Source organism: Phyllostomus hastatus, unplaced genomic scaffold, assembly GCF_019186645.2.
Source record: "Phyllostomus hastatus isolate PE091 unplaced genomic scaffold, TTU_PhHast_1.1 phas_scaffold_317, whole genome shotgun sequence".
Taxonomy (NCBI): Eukaryota; Metazoa; Chordata; class Mammalia; order Chiroptera; family Phyllostomidae; genus Phyllostomus; species Phyllostomus hastatus.
Window position 1 is genome coordinate 19,715,970 of NW_025334023.1, and position 22,251 is coordinate 19,738,220.

The 22,251-nt window shown below is 41.6% G+C and overlaps 1 long non-coding RNA gene across 1 annotated transcript; it reads right to left on the minus strand.

Annotated features, from left to right (window-relative positions):
* Nucleotides 1-5,792: 5,792 nt before the first annotated feature.
* On the minus strand, nucleotides 5,793-20,320 carry LOC123805641. Its single transcript, XR_006783325.1, has 3 exons — nucleotides 20,126-20,320; nucleotides 7,635-7,789; nucleotides 5,793-6,307 (listed from the first exon to the last, which is right to left on the minus strand). It is a non-coding gene; the product is annotated as an uncharacterized LOC123805641 (long non-coding RNA).
* Nucleotides 20,321-22,251: the final 1,931 nt, after the last annotated feature.

A 22,251-nucleotide genomic window follows, 5' to 3' on the forward strand; every position in this document is an offset into this window, starting at 1 on the left:
CAATGCCACTTCCATACCAGAATGAAATTTGCATATTTTTCACAATATGAAGTTTTCCTATAAATATGGTTTGGAGCAGAGATATGTGTGCTAATTTAGATGGGCTGTTTCACTTAAAATATAATTGGAACATCATATCTAAAGACAAGCCCTCAAATATAAATGCTTTAAGTGTCTTAAAATCATATAGTTGAAAGGAAAAAGGGAAGTCATGATTTGGACACTCTTAGCAGCCCATCAAAGGAATGTCACATCTATATAAAAATAATGTTCAAAGCTATAAGGTTACTTTAAAGAGAAACATTTAAATGGCATTTACATAGTAATTTTTCTTGGATGAATTAATATTGGTACTATCCCATTTTCTGTTCCCTAAAATATCTTGTCAATGAAAGGTATGATAATTTCTTCTGGGAACCACTAGCCATTAGCTGTAGGATAGCTACCTTTCTAAACAGGCTTGCTAAAAAATGGGAAACCATACTGGTATAAAAACAACAGATAGATCAGTGGAACAGAATATAGAGCCCAGAAATAAGCCCATGACTATAAGGTCAATTAATATTTGACAAAGGGGGCAAGAGCATAAAATGGAGACTTCCCACCAAGATGGAGGCGTAGGTAGATACACTTTGCCTCCTCACACAACCAAAAGAAGGAGAAGAACAAATTTAAAAACAAAAAACAACCAGAACTGCCAGAAAAATAAAACTGTGTGGAAGTCCAATAACCAAGGAGTTACAGAAGAAACATTTATCCAGACTGGTAGAAGGGGCAGAGATGGGCAGCCGGGGTGGGGAGGACATGCAACAAGGCAGTGGCTGGTGAAGCAGGCTTTCCCACATTTGTGTGTGGATAAACTGGCAGGAAAAACTGGGGAGTGAGACAGACCACACAAGCAAAAATTCCAGCATTGGGAAATAAAGCATCAAAACCTCTGGTGGTAAAAACCTGTGGGGGCTGAGGTGGTGGGAGAAACTTCCAGTTTCACAGGAGAGTTTGTCGGAGAGACACATAGGGTCCTAGAACATAACAAAACCACCCACCAAGGAATCAGCACCAGAAGGGCCCAATTTGCTTGTGGGTAGCAGGGAAGTGACTGAAGGGAAGCCTAAGGCCAAGCAATTGGCACCATTCCCTCTCAGACCCCTTCCCCACATACAGCAACCATGTGGGTTCCCGACCTTGGTGAAGAGCTAAGGCTCTGCCCCTTACAACATAACAGGCATGGCAAGACAAAGAAATGTGGCCCAAATAAAAGAACATATCAAAGCTACAGAAAAACAACTAAGCAATGAAGAGAGAGTCAACCTACTAGATGCAGAGTTCAAAACACTAGTAATCAGGATGCTCACAGAAATGGTTGAGTGTGGTCACAAAATAGAGGAAAAAGTGAAGACTATGAAAAGTGAAGCCTATGCAAAGTGAAATAAATAAAAATATACAGTGAACCAACAGTGAAGGAAAGGAAACCAGGACTCAAAGCAACAATTTGGAATAGAAGGAAGAAATAAACATTCAACCACAACGGAATGAAGAAAAAAGAATTAAAAAAAAATAAGGAGGGTCTTAAGAACCTCCAGAACAACTTTAAATGTTCCAACATCCAAACCATAGGGGTGCCAGAAGGAGAAGGAGGAGAGCAAGAAATTGAAGACTTATTTGAAAAAATAGTAGAGAACTCCCCCAATCTGGTGAAGGAAATAGACTTCTAGGAAGTCCAGGAAGCCTAGAGAGTCCCAAAGAAGCTGGACCCAAGGAAGCACACACCAAGGCACATCATAATTACATCACCCAAGATGAAAGATAAGGAGAAAAATCTTAAAAAGCAGCAAGACCTGGCTGGCATAGCTCAGTGGATTGAGTGTGGGCTGGGAACCAAAGTGTCCCAGGTTCGATTCCCAGCCAGGGTACATGCCTGGGTTGCAGGCCATAACCCCCAGCAACCACACATTGACGTTTCTCTCTCTCTCTCTCTCTCTCTCTCTCTCTCTCTCTCTCTCTCTCTCTCTCTCTCTCTCCCTCCCTTCCCTCTCTAAAAATAAATAAATAAAATCTTAAAAAAAAAAGCAGCAAGAGGAAAGAAGACAGTTACCTTCAAAGGAGTTCCAATAATACTATCAGCTCACTTCTCAAAAGAAACCTTGCAGGCAAGAAGGGGCTGAAAAGAAGCATTTGAAGTCATAAAAGGCAAGGACCTACATCCAAGATTACTCTATCCAGCAAAGCTATCATTTAGAATGGAAGGGCAGATAAAGTGCTTCCCAGAAAAGGTCAAGTTGAAGGAGCTCCTCACCACCAAGCCATTATTATATGAAATGTTAATGGGACTTATCTAAGAAAAAGAAGAAGATCAAAACTATGAACAGTAAAATGTCAACAAACTCACAACTACCAACAAGTAAAAAAAAAACTAAGCAAACAACTAGAACAGAAACAGAATCACAGAAATGGAGACAAAATGGAGGGTTATCAGTGTGTAGGGGGAGGAGAACAGGGGGAAGGTACAGGAAATAAGAAGCATAATTGGTAGGTACAAAACAGGCAGATGGAGGTTAAGAATAGAATAGGAAACGGAGTAGCCAAAGAGCTTATATGTGTGACCCATGGACATGAACTAAGTGGGGCAAAGGGATGATGGTGGGAGGGGAAGTGCAGGGTGGAGAGGAATAAAGGGGAGATAGGACAACTGTAATAGCATAATCAACAAAATATACTTTAAAAATAAATTGGAAAGTGTCCCCAAGAAACAAACTTAGAAATTTTTATGTTTGTGATTAGTTATCCCGTCAATTAGATAGAAAGGTCACTGAAAGTATTCGTATTTCATGTATTGGGGAATTATCTGGATTCTTTTGATTGCTGGTGACAGATGTCCAACTCCACCAACCTAATCTAGTAGATGTAGTGGCTTTTATAGATATGGAAGGAGTGAGACTGGAGCTAGTCTTAGGGATGCTTACAATTCAGGAACTCAGATGCTCTAGGACCTCTGTCTCTACAATTTGTCTCTGCTTCTGTCTGCATTTTGGCTTCATTCATTTTTTTCTCTTTTTTTTGCCGATAGAATTTATCCACATGCAAGGGACACAGCACAGGCTGCTCTGGGCTTACAACCTCCTAGTTTAATAATCCTAAAGGAAGTTCTCACTTCCAGATGTTGTTGAAAATTTCCAGGGACGGGCTTAGCCTGAGCTTCATGATCCATGGATCAATCTCTGAGGACAGGGGAATGGCACATTATAACTGACCCAGCCTGAGTCATGAGTCATGTACTTATATATTTCCATGATTAGTAGGGCAAAGTCTGCTCTTTAAAAAATAAATAGATAAATAGTACTAATGAGAGATAGAAAAGCTACAGCCACAACTTCAGCTGCTAAGGAGATTGTTGTGCATTGAGTACCACCCTCCCTCAATTGACACCTATCGCATTCCCTGCAGGCACACAGGCAGACATCCCTATTTTGCAGGGCAAAGTGTCAGACAGAACAGGGTTCAATCAAAGAGGAAAACCATCCTCTAGAACAACCCTTTCTCTCCTTCAGCCCATAATTTACATGTTTAATTCTTAACCCTAGCACCTCAGAATGTGCATGTATTTAGAGATAGGGACTTTAAATAGGTAATTAAGTTAAAAGGGGGTCACTGGGATGAGCCCTACTCCAATATGACCAGGGTTCTTATAAGAAGAGGAAGATTTGGACATAGGCACAGAGGGAGAAAATGGGCATCTACAAGCCATGGAGAGGGGCCTGAAAGACATCCTTCCCTCACAGCCCTCAGTCAGAGCCAGGCCCGTGGACACCTTGATCTTGGACTTCTACCCTCCATGAGACAAATAAGTTTCTTCTACTAAGCAACCTGTGGTACTTTGTTATGGCCACCTTAGCAAAGGAATACATCTTCCCACAGTCACCACTGCCACCATCAGATGAGTTTCTCTCTCTTTCCAAGGAAAGAGGAGCCCATTCCACAACCAGTTGTTGCACAGATGGCACCAGATGTTATGCACAGGGGCTACAAAGGGAAAGAAGAGGACATAAGGGCATGCATTTTGCTTTGTATTTTCTTAATCCCCTATGTTCACTAGCTGAACTATTCTGATTCAGGAACAGCAAATTCAAAGCACATGTAAAACTGTCATTACCTGCCCCCCACTCTCATGCCCATGATCTAGACCCATACCCAACCATGGCACTCTACATACTGAACCTAGGGCACTGCCTCAGAATCTTTTTAACAATGTTCTAGGAAATCACTACAAATAAACCAAATTGCCACTCAAGAAGAAACTTATTTACCCTATGAGGCAGAGGCTACATATTGCCTACCCAATATCTACTTTCTTCTTCATACTGAGACAGCCCAGTTTTTATTCAGTAAAAGCAACATTTTTCACCTTTTCTTCTCTCTATTGCTGGTCAATGAGATATAATGGGAGATATTGATTGGAAGACTCCTCAGAATAAGGGCAATTGAATAAGATATGCTATTCTGCTCTCCCTCTTCAACCTACCTGCTTTCTGGAATGAAACTGTGGTGTCTGGAAGTCCAGCACCCAGTTTGGATTATGAGCCCACAATGATGATAGTAGCTAACACTGAAGATGAAGGGGAAAAAAATGGAAGTAATCTGCGCTCTCGATGATCATGAAGCCTCCATACCAGCCCCAGATTGCCTACAGCCAGATTCTATGTTTTCAGACTCTGTTATATTGGTTTTCTTGATGTACATTGTCCAACCTCAAACTTGACCTAAAATGATGATATGTTTAGAGGTATTGTACAATGGCTTACTAAACACCTTCAACATCTTCTTATTTGTGTTATTATCTTATTGTCTTATTATCAACATCTTCTTATTTGTGTCCTTCTATTACAGAGACTAGATAGCTAAAAATTCAAATACATCCTTTCCTTGCAGCTGGGATGACCATATAAAATGTAAACCATTGAGATTTTAGTAGAAGTCAGCTGGTGATTTGGGGGGGGAAATTCTCTCTTTTTTCCTTCTTCCTCTTTATGCCTGGAATGCAGACGTGAGGCTGAGTGACTCAGCAGACATTTTGTCATAATGAAGAACAAACATGCAGACAAAGGGAGTCAACAAGCTAGAGATGGAGAATGGAAATATGGGAAGAGCCCAGATCCCCTATAGCACTGAGCAATTCCATGAACCCTGGGCTACTTATCTCTGAACTTCTTGTTATGTGACAATAAATAAACGCTATGTGACAATAAAGAAACACTATTTGGTTCAGATACTTTAGATGTGTTTTCTGTTATTTGCAGCTGAATACACTCCCAACACCATCCCTATACTAACCCTTCAGTTTTCAGCTGACACATCACCTCCACTGGGATCATCCCAAGCCTGGGGTTTCTATTAGTTTCCTTGGGCAGCCACCACACATTACCACAAACTGAGTGGCTTATGACAGTATAAATTCATTCTCCCATAGTTCAAGAGGCCAGAAATCCAAAACCAGACATCACTAGGGCTGATTGATTTTCCACTGATACCTGTAGCTCTGAAGGACCACTTACCTGTCTCCCGGCAATCTTTGGTGCTCCTTGGCTATAACTTTATCACTGCAGTTGCTGCCTCCATCTTCACATGTCCTTCTCCCCTGTGTGTTTCTGTGCCTCTTCACCTCTTCTTATTAGGTGAACAACCCTTGAATGTAGGACCCACCTTAATCCAGTATGATCTCATCTTAATTTTATTTTGCCTTCAAACATCTTATTTCCAAATAAGGTTACATTCATAGGTACTGAGGGTTAGAACATGAACATACCTTTTTTGGGAGACAATTCAGTCCACTATAGTGGTGGAGCCCTCTAATTGCTCCCCTGGGGACCCATGGTTTACAATGCCACACACAACACTCAGTTCATCATACAGGGTGGGGCAAAATAGGTTTATAGTTGTAAGTATGCAAAACAATTTATTCTTGTATGATTATTTATTAATAATTGTATTATTTTCCATATGAACAACTGTAAACTTTCTTTTGCCCCATTTTGTATCATAAAGATTCTTAATCTGGGACTTCAGACAAGGTTCTAGTTCAGCCATTTCATTGATTATTTTGGTGCCCTGGACAAGTTTTTAAGCTCTTCAATAACTCAGTTTCTTTATTAGTAACATGGGAATAAAAACATCTGCTCTCTCTATAGACTTGGTGTGAAAAGCTGGATAACACAGCCTCAAAAAAAAAAAAGCTTTTTCAAGGAGTAAGATCTTCTAGTCTTCCTTCCCTTCTTCAACAAAGTCATCATCATTCATCTCTGGTTTTCAATGCCTAAGAATGAAAAGAAAAATAGGAATGAGCTTGGGTAGCTGGGCTCAACAACTGGAGTCTAGCAGGGGCTCGACTCATTTTCCTCTTGCATAGGGTATCTCTAAAGGCAACTTAAGAGAGCAAGTCAGGGGAAAACAGGAGAGCAGCTTGGGACTCAGTGGTCCAGAGCTGAGCCTGAAGGAATCAGTCCTTGGATGAGAGGCTAACAGGCTACCAGGTACTTCAAAAATGCCAACTTCCAAGGCCCTCTGCCTCCTCCAAATTGTATCTTTCCTAGTGACCTGGACCTCACAGTCTTGCAATTATTTTTTTTAAGATTTTATTTATTTGTTTTTAGAGAGAGGGGAAGACAGGGAGAAAGAGAGGGAGAGAAACATCAGTGTGTGGTTGCCTTTCATGTAGCCCCCACTGGGGACCCAGCCCTCAATGCAGGCACATGCCCAGACCGGGAATTGAACCAGCAACCCTTTGGTTCACAGCCTGCACTCAATCCACTGACTACATCCGCCAGGGCTCATTATTCTTTAGGAGCTCTAAAACCTTTAACTTTTTAAAACATAAGAAAAATATAGTAAGCAATTTAAGAAAAGTACATGTTATACCCTTAACCAGATTTAACACGTTAATATTTCATTATATTTAATCCAGATTCTTTTTAAGAAACAAACATAAAAATACAATGAAGCCATCTATGTATAATCCCATTTTCCTTCCTCCTTCCCATTGTTTTAAAGTTGGTATGTATCCTCTGTGCATATATTGATGGTTTTCTACATATATAGGTAGTTATATAAAAATGTTCAATGTCATTTTATAAATTTAAAATTTTTCCCAAAAGGTATCATTCTTTATATATCATTCTGTACTTACTTTTTTTTAGTCATCATGACTTTGACATTTATCTGTGTTGCTACATATAAATCTAGTTTATACATTTTAACTACTAACTACTTCCTCTACTCCCCTACTGAGAAATGATTAGGCTGTTTCTGATTTTTTATATCAAAACCACTGTTTCAGTGAACGCCCTTCTGTTTTTCTTCTCATGCCTGTGTATGAGAATTTCTCTAGATCTAACCATAACCCAAATTGCAGGCTTATAGAGTATGTGCACCTTCAATATCACAGAAATTATAAATTGTAATGTCACTTAAATTAATCATGTTTTCAGTATTTTTCGAATGTTAGTGTCTTATTTAAGAAATCATTTTCTACATTTAAGGTCCTGGATATAGTCACCTATTTTCTTCACCTGTTTACATGCATGCCTTTAATCCACCTGGAAATTATTTTGCGGTGTGTGTGAAGTAGGGATCTAACCTCATACCTTTCTGTATGAGTAGCGGGTTGTCAGGAACCATTCTTTGAAGAGTCCATTCCTTCTCCATTGATTAAAGCTCCATCCAGTTGATACAACTATTCTTCTACATGGGAAACTAATCCTGGGCTCTTCGTTTTTTCCCATTTGTCTTCTTTTTGACACTAACAGAACATTTAAAAATTAATGTAGAGTTAGCCCTGACCGACGTGGCTCAGTTGGTCAAGTGTCATCTACAAAGGTAAAGGTCACCAGTTTGATTCCCAGTCAGGGCACTAGGTTGCAGGCCTGGTCCCCAGTTGGAACATGTGCAAGAGACAACTGATCAACATTTCTCTCACACGTTGATGTTCCTCTCCCTCCCTTTCTTCCTGCCTTCCCCTCCCTCTAAAAATAAATAAAAATAAAATCTTTTTTAAAAATTAATGTAGATTTATAATGTTTTAATAGCTATATAGCAAGTTTCCTTCTAAATTCTTCAAAATTCTCTTGACTTTTTTTGGCTAAGTGCCTTTTAAAGAAAAAGATTGAACTAGGTGAGTCAAGGCTGACAACTTAAAGCAATAACATATCTGATAGAAAAAGTTTTTAAAAACCCTTCAGTAAGTTTTATCACTGAGTAGAAAGCAGGCTTGGGAAGTCTAAACATAAAAGACCTTCACCTAGAGAGGGGAGGCAGGGGTGTGGCTGATGTGGCCAGGCTGGTACAGAGCCAAGACAGGGCAGTCTGGAGAGGTGGGGTGCTTGGGGAAAGGGGCTTGCTGCTGGGAGCCCCTGCATTACAAGGCCTCTAAGCCTCAGTTTACCCATATCTAAGATGGATATAACAATACCACCCTCTCAGAGTTGTTTTCTAGAAGATAGTAATAATGCACCTAACATCATGCTTAGCATATATTAAGGAGGTGCTTAATAAATAGTAGCTGTACTTTTTATCATTCTTAATTGTCATCAGTTTATCCAGACTTCACTCAGCAATACTGCTGATCCTCATTTTCCTAGAATGAATTTTTACACAGTTCAGGATGCACTTCTCTGATGTAGTAAATGTCTCCAAGATGACTACAAACAATTCCTTGCCATCCTCACTGTGCATGTTGACTTTCCCACCAAGAGATGGAGTCTGTTTCCCTTGAATTTGCACTGGCTTCCTCACTGGCATTGACCAACAGAATGTGATGGAAGTGACACCCTGCCAGCTCTGAGCCTATCCCATAAGCATATAAGAAGTCTGGCTCTCTAAGCTCACACTCTTGGGACCCAGCAACCACACTGTAAGGAAGTCCAGGCTACCCTGGGAGGTGCAGAGGCCCTGGAGGTGGAGACCCATAGGGACAAACAGACTCCGTGGAAGAGAGCAGAGGCCCCCCAGCTGACGTCAGCACCCAGACCACAGCCATGCAAGAGAGGCCTTCCTGGATCTGCCAGCCCAGGCCTTCTGCCTGCTGAATGCAGCTGCATGAGTGACCCCAGACAGCACTACGTGGGGCCAAAGAACCACCCAGTCAACCCACAAAGTTAAAGAAAATAATAATTTGTTGTTTTAAGACACTACGTTTTGGGGTGCTTTTTTATCTGGCAATAGATAACAGAAAAAATCATAGGTGCAACATGATGTTTGTAGTCCTCATGACTAGTAAGGAAGACTGTTTAATCCATAAACATGATATATTTGCAATGAAGAGCAATTGAAAATTTGACATACTATCCAGAATGCCTAGAAAATTCAAGAGGGCCTGAGGTAATGGCATGAATACAAAGACAGGGACTACCCATCAGATCAGATAAAACTCAGGCAAGTACTCAGTCTCCCTGAACTCCTATCCTTCCCCCAGGGCACTCTGTTTTTTAAAAAGGAAAGAAGAGGAAAAGGACTTTTTTTTAAACCCTCTGTTCCAATCATTTTACAGACTTAGGCAGAATGACTTTCACAGCTTCAGTCAAGTTTGTCAAAAAGTAATTTTCTACCTAATTTACTGTCACAGGACACAAAACTTCTCAGAGGCCAGAGGAAAAATCCTTTTCTGACAAGGGGAGAACAGAACTAGATTTGTTCCAATATTTCCCTTCCTTCTGGCTACTTTGCATCATCAGGGACACCAAGGACAGGCTCAGCTTAGCCCCATGGGTGGCCCAGCCAGCAGGCAGCCCAGAGATTCCCTCTGTGGAAGGACAAGAGCCTGTTTTTGATTCCCTGCCATCACTGATCTGTTAGCCCCAGAGTCACAGTCAACTGAAAACAGAAATCCTGGTTCTTTGGGGGCCGATATGCAGCTTAAGTTTGAAGAAATCCAGGATGGCTTCTTGTTTACACAGGAGTCAAATGTAGGTGGAATAAACTGAAAACCAATTTTGACTCCAGCTTTACTAAGTAATGCATGTCAATGCAGACAGAGATCAAAGTGTTCCCGGAAAAGGAAAGCAGACAGGTAAGTTACTGAGGCTCTCTAAGTGATCTTTGGTTTTTTTGCTTATCTTCCCTTGCTATCTTTTTTACTTTTTAAAGCTGCTCCTTTGCCTCATTATTTCTGTATACAAATGAGAAGACTTTTCACTAGTGAATGGTCCTAAAGGTGACACCATTTCCCAGCACACACACCTTTATGTGTTGTGTCCCCCACCCATACCAGCACACCCCAACCTTTCCCTCTGAGCCCCAAATCCAATCGTGGCTGTCATGAAACATTAGTGATTTTTAATGACAGAGTGTAATTACAGTGATAGAAATTATCATGCAGAGAATAGTTCCGTGCATGCACCAGCATACTCAAAGTTTTCCAATGGGCTTCAATTTGCATCCCCGGACGCCCTTATACTCCATGTGCTCTGGGGAAAAGTTGAGAAGGTGGCTGTATCTTTTTGTAACTTCTGAAATTAAGATGCACAAAACATGGGCAGTTTTGACAGAGTGGAGAAAGTAGGATGTTTGCCAGACTCTAAATGCACACTCATTGTGGGGAGACTTGCTACAGCCACAGCTCAGCCTCCTTGCCACAATGAGGAAACTAGGGGAGGGAATACCAGGGTTGAGAGGTCAGGATGGGCCTCCAGAACTCCTTTGTTCAGCACTTGTGATGGGCTGGGCTGGGCACTTTAGACAAGTACCTTTTCACCAGTAAGTCTCACAACAGCCCTCTGAGTCAGGAGTTGCTGGCTCCATGTTATAGATGGTTACTTCACCTTCACCTGGAACACTCCCCTCCCTAACCAGCTCCTTTCATCTAGTTACCTTCTCCTTATCATTTAGGACTCAGACAATAATACTACCTCCTCTGAGCATGTTTCCCTGACTTCCCCTCTCCTGGCCTGTGAATCCCCACAGGAACCTGCATTTTATATTCTGTGTGGTAATTATTCATTTACTTTTCTGTCAGCCTCTACTAGAATCCTGGAGAGAGGAATTTTATCTTTCTCATTTTTGCGTCTCTCAAACTTAGCACGAGGTCTGTCCTTTGATTGGTGCTTAAAAAGCCTCCGCAGAATGATGTGAGTAAATTGCTGCTAGGCATACAGTTCCTAACCCTGGGTACCCACCAGGCCCCTTGATTCCAAAGCCTTATCACAATAGCTTCTATTCATGACCTTTCATTAATGAGTCATAGTATTTAAAGCATTGTTTCATCGAAGAGAGAGGAAAACTCATTATCCAGTTTAAATTGATGTTAGAGGTGTAGGGAATCCTCTGACCTTCTTGAAGAATGGGCTGTCAGTGATGTTGTGGGTGAGAACAGGGTTAGTCCTTCAGCACTGTGTAGGATGAATCAGCTGTTTGGGTACACATCTCCTTTCTAATTCTGCTTCCTTTCCAAGCCTTCTGTGCCCCTGGGGGTCACTAGGGCTGGAGGATAACAGCGCCTCCTGCTGCCTCTCTTCACACTCCAAAGATTTTACAACACGCTGAAAAACACCTGGGTCAAGAGTTTAATCTTGTCCTGTTATGCACTGAATTGTGTCCCTTCCCCAGAATTCATATGTTGAAGTCCTAACCTCCAAAACCCCAATATGTGGCCATATTGGCAAATAGTGTCTTTAAAGAAGTAATTAAGAAAAAAAGAAGCAATTAAATTAAAATGAGGTTAGGGTGAGTGGGTCCAGATCTAATATGGCTGGTGTCCTCTTAAGAAGAGATGAGGACAGATACACACCTGGAGGGGTGGGGGAGGTGATGTGAAGACACAGAGAGAAGACAGCTGTCTACAAGCCAGGGAGAGAGGCCTCATAAGAAACAAGTCCTGCTGACACTTTGATCTCAGACTTCTGGCCTCCAGAATTGTGAGAAAAATTTCTATTGTTAAACCACTCAGTCTATGGTACTTTATGGTGCTTTGTTATAGCAGTCCTAGCACACTAACATATACCCAAAGGTAAAAACTGTAACAAAGCACTTCAATTTTTTAGCTCTGGCAAGATAGTTTAAGTAGGCAAGTGGGTGGCTTTTAAGCAGTAGATGGCCATGTGGATCCACTTTTTTTCTACACCATGAAGGTGTAGGAGGAATTTAGGGAGACTGACTAAAGTCTGCATAATAGTATAGTGTTCTGCCTCCACTACCAGCAAGAGCATCTCAGTGGGCCATGTTGTAATTAGAAATGTTTCGTTTCCTCTACATGAATTTAGATTGCATGGTGTGTTTATGTATTGCTAATGTGTGAGTGTGTCCCAGTTCCTAATAGCTATTCATAGAATTGTTCAGAAGGCTGAGGAGGGCTATGTGCACCTCCTTTCAGCTAAGAGACCGTGAAGAGAGACAGTAAAAGCCTGTCCTGAATGATCCTGTTGAATTCAAGACTGAACTGTACAATTCAGACTTTGCAAAATCATCTGATGGGATTTCTGTGTTCCCAGCTTATCCCAGGGATGGAGGGGGCAAATCTTAAGAACAGAGAAACCCCAAAGAGTAGGGAGCAGGATTTCCCTAAAGGGTGATGATTTTTTGCACTTTGACACTTGAAGAACAATACACTCTCCAAGAGGATGTGGTCCATCTGAGGACAAAGATCTGGCTGGGAACTGGGGTGTTCTCCTGAGGGGACCCTATGAAGGAGTGGACTTTGCTCTTGTTTCCTATTGGCTTTGAGAACAGTCATTTGGAGATTTGTCTTTAAGATCTTTTCTGTTCATGCCCCATTTATTGTAACTCCCTCTAGTTATACTAGTTCTTTGGTAAAGTCTGATGCACCTCAATACTTTGATGCATAGTATCTGATGCATAGTTTGATGCATAGTCAATACTTATTGACTATGTGGTAAGAAAGGATTTGGGGCAGTGGAGGGGGTGTGTAAACTGCCCACTCATACCCTTCTGCTCATGTCCACATAAAGGGCACAATCCTATTGAGATGACTGTGTACTGGGGGTTGGGAGCAGCAGGCAGAGAGACAAATCAGAGGTGGCCCACATCAGAGCTGGGAGGCAGTGAGGAAGGGTGGGCAACACAGAAATTATCCCAGTGAGTCAGGACCATGACTGGAGGAAAGTGGCCTTCGGAGAAGGAGCTTGACTTTGGGATTACAAGTGGGAGCTGCAGATGTAGATAGAGAGGAAGTACCCTAATAATTCGACAGTGGGCTAAAACTTCCTCATGAAGTGATCATTAACCTCAATCTTTTTTGATATGACCATTGCTTTTCACCCAGAATGGGAAAGACTAGATTGAAGGTGAACTGCTTCTCCTGACAACTCTGGTTGGGAGAGGACAGAAGCACATTGCTCTCCAGGACCCTCGCAGAGACTCTGGACCAGTCATGCATAGTCAATGGGGCCCATTTGGAGCCCTCCCATCACACCTGTCTGGAATCACTGATGCAAGACCCTGAAGAGGGTGTCTGTTCCACATGCCCCTTGGCAGTCTCTGCAGCCCTGGCCCTAGAGGTTATGGAATTCGCAAGGATTTATTCTGGCTTTCACTGTCCCCAACTTTTCCTTTCCTCTTTCTACCACAGTGAAACCTGAGGAATCTTATCTAAATCTGGCCCTCAATAAACCATATCTTTTCTGTACTCCACTTTGCGGGGAAAAGGGGCAAATCACATGTAAATAAGTTAAGATAAGGAATTTATTATTTTAATCATTTTCTCAGGCCCAAAGAGAGCCAAAATAATGTCTGACTTTACAAAGACTTTACTTAACAGACTCATATCTGTCAGCTCATAGTCTTCAACACAAATTTCCAAGATAGAATATTCAGATATTATCTCCATGTGATAATGAAGGAAACTGGGGTTCAGAGAAACTGATTCATTTATAATCAGGCCATGTGATTAGAAAATTATAAACTGGGCCTCAAACCCAGCCTTTGTGTGATTTCACATTCACATTCTTTAATATCCTATTACCCTCTATTGAGTTCCTACTATGTGCCAGACTCACATTAGGTATGATTTACTGTCTCATTCAACTGTCCATACATTCCACTACAAGCAAAACCTCCAATCCACCACCAAATGTCCACACCCAACACGAGCAACATTTTGAAGAGATTGCCAGGGTGGGTTCCTATTCAGAAGCTTCTCTTTTGACAGCTCAGGGAAAAGAAACAGTGCTGGTTATAGTGACCCGTGGGCTATCTGTTCTCGGCATAGAACACTGAAGTCGAGAAGTCAAGCTTGAGTCAGTCCCACACTTTAAGAGTCTAGACCAGAGCTGACTAACTGAACTTTCTGTAAAGATGGAAATGCCCTATATCTGCACTTACCAATAAGTAGCCACTAGCACATATGGCTACTGTGCACCTAATGTGGCTAGAGTGACTGAGAAACTAAATGTCATCTAATATGTATTGCTTTAAATGTAAACTTAAATAACCACATATGGCTACTGGCTGCCATATGAGAGACCACAAGATTCTAGACTATCGAATTCAAATCTCAAACCTGAATTCTCTGAATACCACTACCCTAAAATGGGTATAACAAAATCTATTTAACAAAGATCATGGATATAAAGTGTTCAGAACAAGGCCTGGCACCTAGTAGGTGTTTTCTTTTTCCAGGGTGGAGGTGGGGCATGGTTGTAATCTCTTGTTTAATGTCTCTAATTCCAGCTAGACCATAAACTCCATGAAGTCAGGAACTCGATCTTATTCACATATGCAGCCCTAGCAATTAGCACAGTATACATAGTAGGTTCTCAATAAATATTTCTAGAGAGGAACTGAATAAAGGATTGAAAGCTGAACTAAAGCAAGGCCAACAAAAGGTGACTGATGCTGACTATCCGTCTTCCCCCAAAACGCATTTTTCCTGACTTGCACTCGGAGGTAATGCCATCTGCCAATATTGGAAGATATTGCAAGAAACAGTACAATAAAATTTGTGTTGGCACTGTTGTAAAAATGTAGTGGAGGGTGTTACTCACTGTGCTAAACAGTGAGATTGATATATTTTTAGGATATTCAGAAGAAAATTCTGTTTTAGAGTAAAATATAACTATTTTGAGTTGTTATATTCTGTTTTATCTCACAACTCACTCAACTATAATAACAATGAAGTTTTCATGCCCATATTGGCTCCCACAGGGTGTCTGGAAAACCTGGAAACATTGGATAAAGTTATTTTTAAACAGTATGCTAGTTACTTTTTCAGATAATGTGCTGACTAATATGGATATGTGTTCAAAAATGGGCCACAGAATATCAGATTATAAGTCTGAAAAAATAATCTATTTTCTCATTTTGAAATTTTATTTTTGCCATTCTATTGTATATTATACTTTTTTCAGATTAACAATTAGCCCCACTACTTACATTTGAAAATATAACTAACATAATGTATAATAATAAGCTTACTCTGCATTTCCAGACTTTGTTTTTTTTAATTATATTTTATTGATTAGAGTATTATAGTTGTACAGTCTTTTCCTTTTTACCTCCCTCTTCCCAGTACACCCCGCCAGGCAATCCCTACACCATTGTCCATGTCCATGGGTCATGCATACACATTCTTTGGCTACTCTATTTCCTATGCTGTACTTGACATCCCCATGACTATTCCGTAACTACCTATTTGTACTTCTTAATCCCTTTACTTTTTTGTTCATCCCTCAATGGCTCTCCCATCTAGCAACCATCAAAACATTCTCTGTATCTACGATTCTGTTTCTGTTCTGCTTGTTTGCTTATTTTGTTTTTTAGATTCAATTGTTGGTAGATACATTTGTATTTCCATTTATTCTTCATATTTTTCATTCTCCCTTTAACATTTCATATAATAATGCCTTGGTGATGATGAACTCCTTTAGCTTTACCTTATCTGGGAAGCTCTTTTGCTCCCATTCAATTCTAAATTATAGCTTTGCTGGGTAGAGTAATCTTGGTTGTACCTCCTTGCTTTTCATCACTCTGAATTTTTCTTGCCAATCCCTTCTGACCTGCAAAAGTTCTTTTGAAAAATCAGCTCACGGTCTAATGGGAGCTCCCTTGTAGGTAACTAACTGCTTTTCTTTTGCTGCATTTAAGATTATCTCTTTAACTTTAACCTTTGGCATCTTAAATATTATATGTTTTGGTGTGGGCAGCTTTGGGTTCATTGTATTTGGGATTTTCTACACTTCATGGACTTGTATGTCTGTTTCCTTCATGAAGTTAGGGAAGGTTTGTCATTATTTTTTCAAATAGGTTTTCAATTTCTTTCTCCTTCTTTTCTCCTTCTGGCATCCCCATGATGTGAATGTTGAAATGCTTGAAGTTGTCCCAGAGGCTCCTTACACCATCCTCATTTTTTTTTTTGCATTCTTTTTTCTTCTTGCTGTTCTGATTGGCTGTTTTTTGCTTCCTTATATTCTAAATTGCTGATTTGATTATCAGCTTTAGCCAATCTACTCTTGATTCTCTATAAATTGTTCTTCATTTTAGTTAGTGTATTCTTTATTTCCAACCTTTTTAAATGGTTTCCATGTCCTTTTTTAATGCTGAAGTTCTCTCTGAGTTCATCTTGTTTTCACCTAAGTTTATAGAGCATCCTTATAACCAGTGTTTTGAACTCTTCATCTAGGAGTTTGCTTGTCTCCATTTTGCTTACCTCTTTTTCTGGAGTTTTGTTCTGTTCTTTCATTTAGGCCATGTTTCTTTGTCTCCTCATTTTGGCAGCCTTCCTATGTTTGTTTTTATGTATTAGGTAGAGCTGCTATGATTCCCCAACCTAATGCAGTAAGTGTCCTGTAGGGTCCAATGGCACAGGCTCCCCTATCATCCATGCTGGATACTCGAGGTGTGCTCACTGTGTGGGCTGTGTACACCCTCCTTTTGTAGTTGAGACTTGACTGCTGTTGGAGGATAACAGGAGGGATTTACCCAGGCTGATCAACTGCAAGGACTGGCTGTGACCACTGACCACCAATCTCCAAACACTGTGGAGTATCTGCTGTGCAGGGGCCCACTCTACAGAATAGGACTTACTTCAGCAGGGCTCTTGTGCTTGCTGAGTCCACCTCTCAACTGTGTCACTTGTGGAGGTGGTTGTGTCATGGTGCTCTGATGTGGTCTATAACTGTCCTTTAGGCGTGCAGGCTCTGAGGCTTCCCAGGAGGTGCAAGCCAAGATTAGCCACCACCTGTGTTCTATCCTGTGCTACCCAGCATAAGCTACAAAGTGATCTGCAGTTAGGTGCTACTTGTGTTGGGTTTGGAGGTGCCCAAGAGAGGCCACACTCTGAACCAAGGCCAGCTGCTATTAGTTCTGGGCTTGGGACCACTTAGCAAGAGTTATGGGGTTCACTAAAGCCAGATGTTGCTTGTTTGAGAGAATTTAGGAAAATCTGAAGCATGGGCCAAGACAAGCCATCTGTATGAAAAAGCCGGAACTAGAAGCAGCTTGAGTGGGCCTGAATCTGGGTGGGGCAGGGCCTCAGGGAATCACCAGGGTGGGAAAACAGTGTGAGCCATGTTGATGGAGTCTCAGATATGGTGTCTGTCTGCCGGCTCTGTAGCTCTGTGGGAGAAGAGCTCAGAAAAGAACAGTGGCCTCTGCCAGTACTTCTGTCTGGGAGAAAGCTGTTCCCTAGCTCTCACCCTGATACCAGACACTTTAATTCCTCTCTATATGTCCCTGGTACCTTTTAAGGTATTGCTCCCCATCCACTGCTCAGAATTAGTGAGTCTGAATAAATCTGTGTGTAGGCCCTTTAAAAGGAAATGTCATGGAGTCCAGCAATTACTGTCTCTACAGCCTTAATCCCTGCTGGTTTTTATAGCCAAAAGTTATGGGGACTTATCTTCCTGGCACTGGAACCCTGGGCTGGAAGGCCTGGTATGGGGCTGAGCTCCCTCCCTCCTGAGATTTCCCTCCTGATTTTTATCTGCTACATGTATGTGGGACCAGCCTGTTCCATGTCTGTGACCTTCCTACCAAAATCAATGTGGTTTCTTTAATTCTGTAGTTGTAGGATTTCCATTCAGCTCAATTTCTTACCATTCTGAATGATGGTTGTTCTATACTTGTAATTTTGATGTAGTTGTGCAAGGAGACAAGCCATGTTTACCAAGGCTGCCATCTTAGCTTTCTCCTGCATTTCCAGACTTTGAAAGCTTAGAGCCAAATCTCTGGCCCAGCTTTGGTCTGGGATTGTTCTGTTGTCCACAACAGAACCCATTCAAGCTAAATAAACTAAGAAAGGGGTTTCTGTAAGGAAATATCACACTGACACGGAGAACTATCTCTCTCCCAGGAGACGGAATCCCATTAGCTCTGTCCATTGAATGCCTTGCCCTCTCTACTCACCAATTCCTGGTCCAGTCAGCAGTGGCCCCAAAGCCAGGCCTACTGCAGCTAGGCAAGGGAAAAGGGAAGAAGTGGCTGGCACATTCCGAATATTTTAGGAGTCCTTATAAGCTATATTAAATGTTTTTAGGAAAAGATGGGAGAAAGAGGTGGCATGAGGGACTAAGTGCAATTATCATTTATTTAACAAACATTTATTGAATGCCTACAATACAAAACTGTCTAAGAAACAGTTTCAGTAAAGCCAATAAAATTTAGTCTCAGTGCTAACTTGGCACAAGTCAAAGGTTGCCAACACCTGCTCTTCAGCTCTTATGTCTACAGGCCAGGATGATAAAAGTCAGTGTTCAGAGCAATCGCCCAGACACCCCAAGAGCTCCCACCACCACAGAAGGACAAACTTCCAGGTTCATGGAACTGTCTGAGGACAGGAGAATGGACTCGATTAATCAGAAATATTTTCAACAAGATCTGGAGAAAGAGGCTTTGTAGCTCAATTTAAGTTAACTTTTTAGTAAACAGAATCTTCCATGTAAGCCCTTAGTGTAAAAGATTCAAGTCAATGAGAGTAGATAGATAAAAAACTTAAAAAAAAAGAACACTATAGAGGGACATCATTTAGTGGTAGATGATAGACACAAAGTAATTACTGCCTGCATGATCCGTGCCTACCTGCAAAATGATGCAAGGATAACGCCAAAACAGGGCAACACACAACTAAGCGGACTGCTTCCAGGTGTCTGACTGCAGAGCTTCAGGAATGTGTTGGAGGAGGGCCACTGCCCAGTGATGATAATGATAGCGAACTCGTCAGGTACCATCAGGCATTTAGTATGTGATCTCTTATTTAAATAAGATGCATGTGCATATGCACATAAGCATGTAAATATACATATACACACATACATATACATTTTGTATATAATTGAGAAGTAGGGGTTAGTATCACCCCCATTTTACAGATGAAGAAACTGAATTTCAAGGAGTGAATAAAAACTTTGGATTACCCAACCCAATCTGCTTTTAATAACTTTTTATGGGCTAATAAGTCAATGTTAAAGAACAGAATATAAAGCTGGAAGTGAATTAGGTAATTACTCAGTAGCTGTCCTGAGATCCAACTCAGACAATTCTGGCCTTGAAATGGATTTTGGAGGGCCAGAATTAGTCATTCATCTAAGTGGGTTTTAATTCTACAATTTAAATCAGCAACAGCCTCCATACCAAATCATGCAGAGAGGTGACCACCACTTATCCATAGGGAGTCTTACTCTCGAGTTCAGTTGTGGAACTCAGCCAAGAGTCTTTGTAACTCAAGCACACGTGTGGTGTGGTAGCATAATCACATTGAGTCAAGATCAAATCTTGACTCAAACATCGATTGACAACAGGGAAGTCATCTATTAAAGTAAATCATTCAAAGATCACAGCAGAATTGCTTGTTAAAAAAGATCATAAACCATGGTGCAAATGTGGATGTTAATTAACATTTTTATTATTGTCATTTTAAATGGATGGCATAGCAGACTGTTTGTCACTTCTAGAGTCCCACGACTTGCCTCTAATGAGTTGACCTTACACTGAATTAGTGAAATCAGACTATGCTGTTAAAACTGGGGCTGAGCAGCCCTGCAAGGGCTTCTCAGCAAAATCAACAATCAACAAATGCCGCACTCTTGTTTGACGGGGACAGTGGCAGGTGGCACAGCAGAGAAAATGAAGTCACCTTTGGCAAGAATATAAGATTAGTTCATCTTGAAGCAACCAGAGAGGAAAAAGCACTTACATTTTCAGTTTTGCAGTCACCAGTGTGGGGAACGCTCTGTCCCTTACATTTCTTTCACTTTCTTTTTCCTCCAGGTCCTATGGGCCTTTTCTCTAAGCTCTTAAACAGAAGGACACAATCCTTTCATTTCCCTGCCCACTAACTCCCTAGTGTCTTTGCTCTTCTCTCTCTCCTCCCCTAATCAAACTGCATTAATCTACTTAGCATTATCTTGCTTCACTCTTTTTTCAGCCACAGGGAGGAAGGGAATCCAAGAGCAGAAAGCAAATGACCAATGACGCCTGTGGGAGAGCAGATGGGCAGGGCCACTCTGGAGCACAAACAGGCCCTCTGCTGCCCAGGCCCCATCTGCGTGTCCTGTTCACTCTTACCCACTCCGTGCCCACCAGCTGGGTGCTCCCCACAGTGCATTGTGCTTGTGAGCAGGTAGTGAGGTCATAATCTGACCAGCTATGACAGCCGTGGAAGGTCTCAAAAAAAGGATAAAAGGGACTATGTAAAGTTAGTTTTAGTCTTGTTTTTTTCTTAATCCTCACCCAAGGATATGTTTATGGATTTTAGAGAGAGAAGAAGGTGAGGGGGGAGAGAGAAAGAAACATTAAAGTGAGAGAGAAACATCGATCGGTTGGTTGTCTCCTGTACATGCCCCAACTGGGGATTGAATCCACAACCTAGGTATGTGTCCTGACTTGGAATTGAACCTGCAATCTTTTGGCATATGGGACAGTGCTCCAGCCTACTAAGCCACCCAGTCAGAGCTAAAGTTAGTTTTTAATCCAGGCTTAATGGAGAGTGAGGTATTCCGAAAAGGGGTTTCACAGACTAGAACATTTAGAACCCATATAAATTAAATATATAACAAACTATTGTAGTGGTTGCCTCTGCAGAGAGGAACTGGAGACTGAGCTAGGGTAGGAGGAGGACTTACTTTTCACTGGACTTAAATCCTCTTTCATATTGCAGATTTTGTATCGTGTGTATTTTTTTAAATTAAGTTTCAAAGGGCCTTAAAGTCATCTGGTTGAAGCTGAGATACAAGGCATGATTTCCTAAAAAATGGAATCCTTGACAACTATTCATCTACCCCTCCCCTAGACCTCCCTGAAGTTCTCTCGAATGGAGGCCACCTATCTGCCCCTTCCCCACTCTTGCCCACAGAAATGTCTCAAGAGTTGTGGGGCAAGAAAAGAGCAGGGGGCATTTGGGGCTCGTGTCAGTGCTGCTTCGAAGTCACTGCTCACACATTCTCATGTGAACACTGCTCCCCCAAAGCTCTTGCCCTCTGGGTATTCCATGCTAATGATGTCTACATTTCTTGACTTTCTACTGAATGAACAGCATTCTGACTACTCTAAATCCTAATCTAATGTATTCTCATTTTTACATGTGAAAGCTGAAATAAATTAAGAAACTTTATGGCTACTGGGTGCTAACACTGGGATTCAGATTCTGCCACAGTGCTCCCCCTCTTACTCCCTGTGCTGTGCACTGTGATTCCCTTCTGTCACCTCCACATTCACTGAAGAGTTTCCATGTGACATGGTATTTGTATGTCTCCTTACCTCACCTGCATCCTGGCACAGGGAAGGAGCCATGGAAGGGCAGGTAGCGAAGGTCACAGGACCAATCAAGGTAGGGCATAAGGAGGCAGAATTAAAACAACCTCGTAAAAAGAACCATCAGGAACATCCAACCAGTGCCTCCTCCTTGTTCTCTGTCACAACATTGTCTCTCCAACACACATGCACGTACACACACACAATCCCTAACAATGGTGGATTCCACCGTTGAGAGTTTTGTTTCTCTACTTCCTAGGGTCTGGTGCTTTGGCTTTGTATTTCATCTCTTACCAGGAGTATCACTGAAAGACTCACTGGAGGGGAGACTAGACAGACAGGCCTGGCGGGTGCCTGATGAATGGACGGAAAGAACACCGCCCCCCATGGGAAGGCGCAGTCCAGGCTGGACCAGGGGTGGGCCGGGGAGCCACATCTGACCAGCAGCAACAGGCTGACACAGGAAAGAGGAGGAGAGCAGAGATCTGGGAATTTCAGAGGACAGCAGAGGAAAGGGGCATTTCTTATTTTTTCTTCAAAATTCACAAAGCAATCATAGAAATAAGAAAG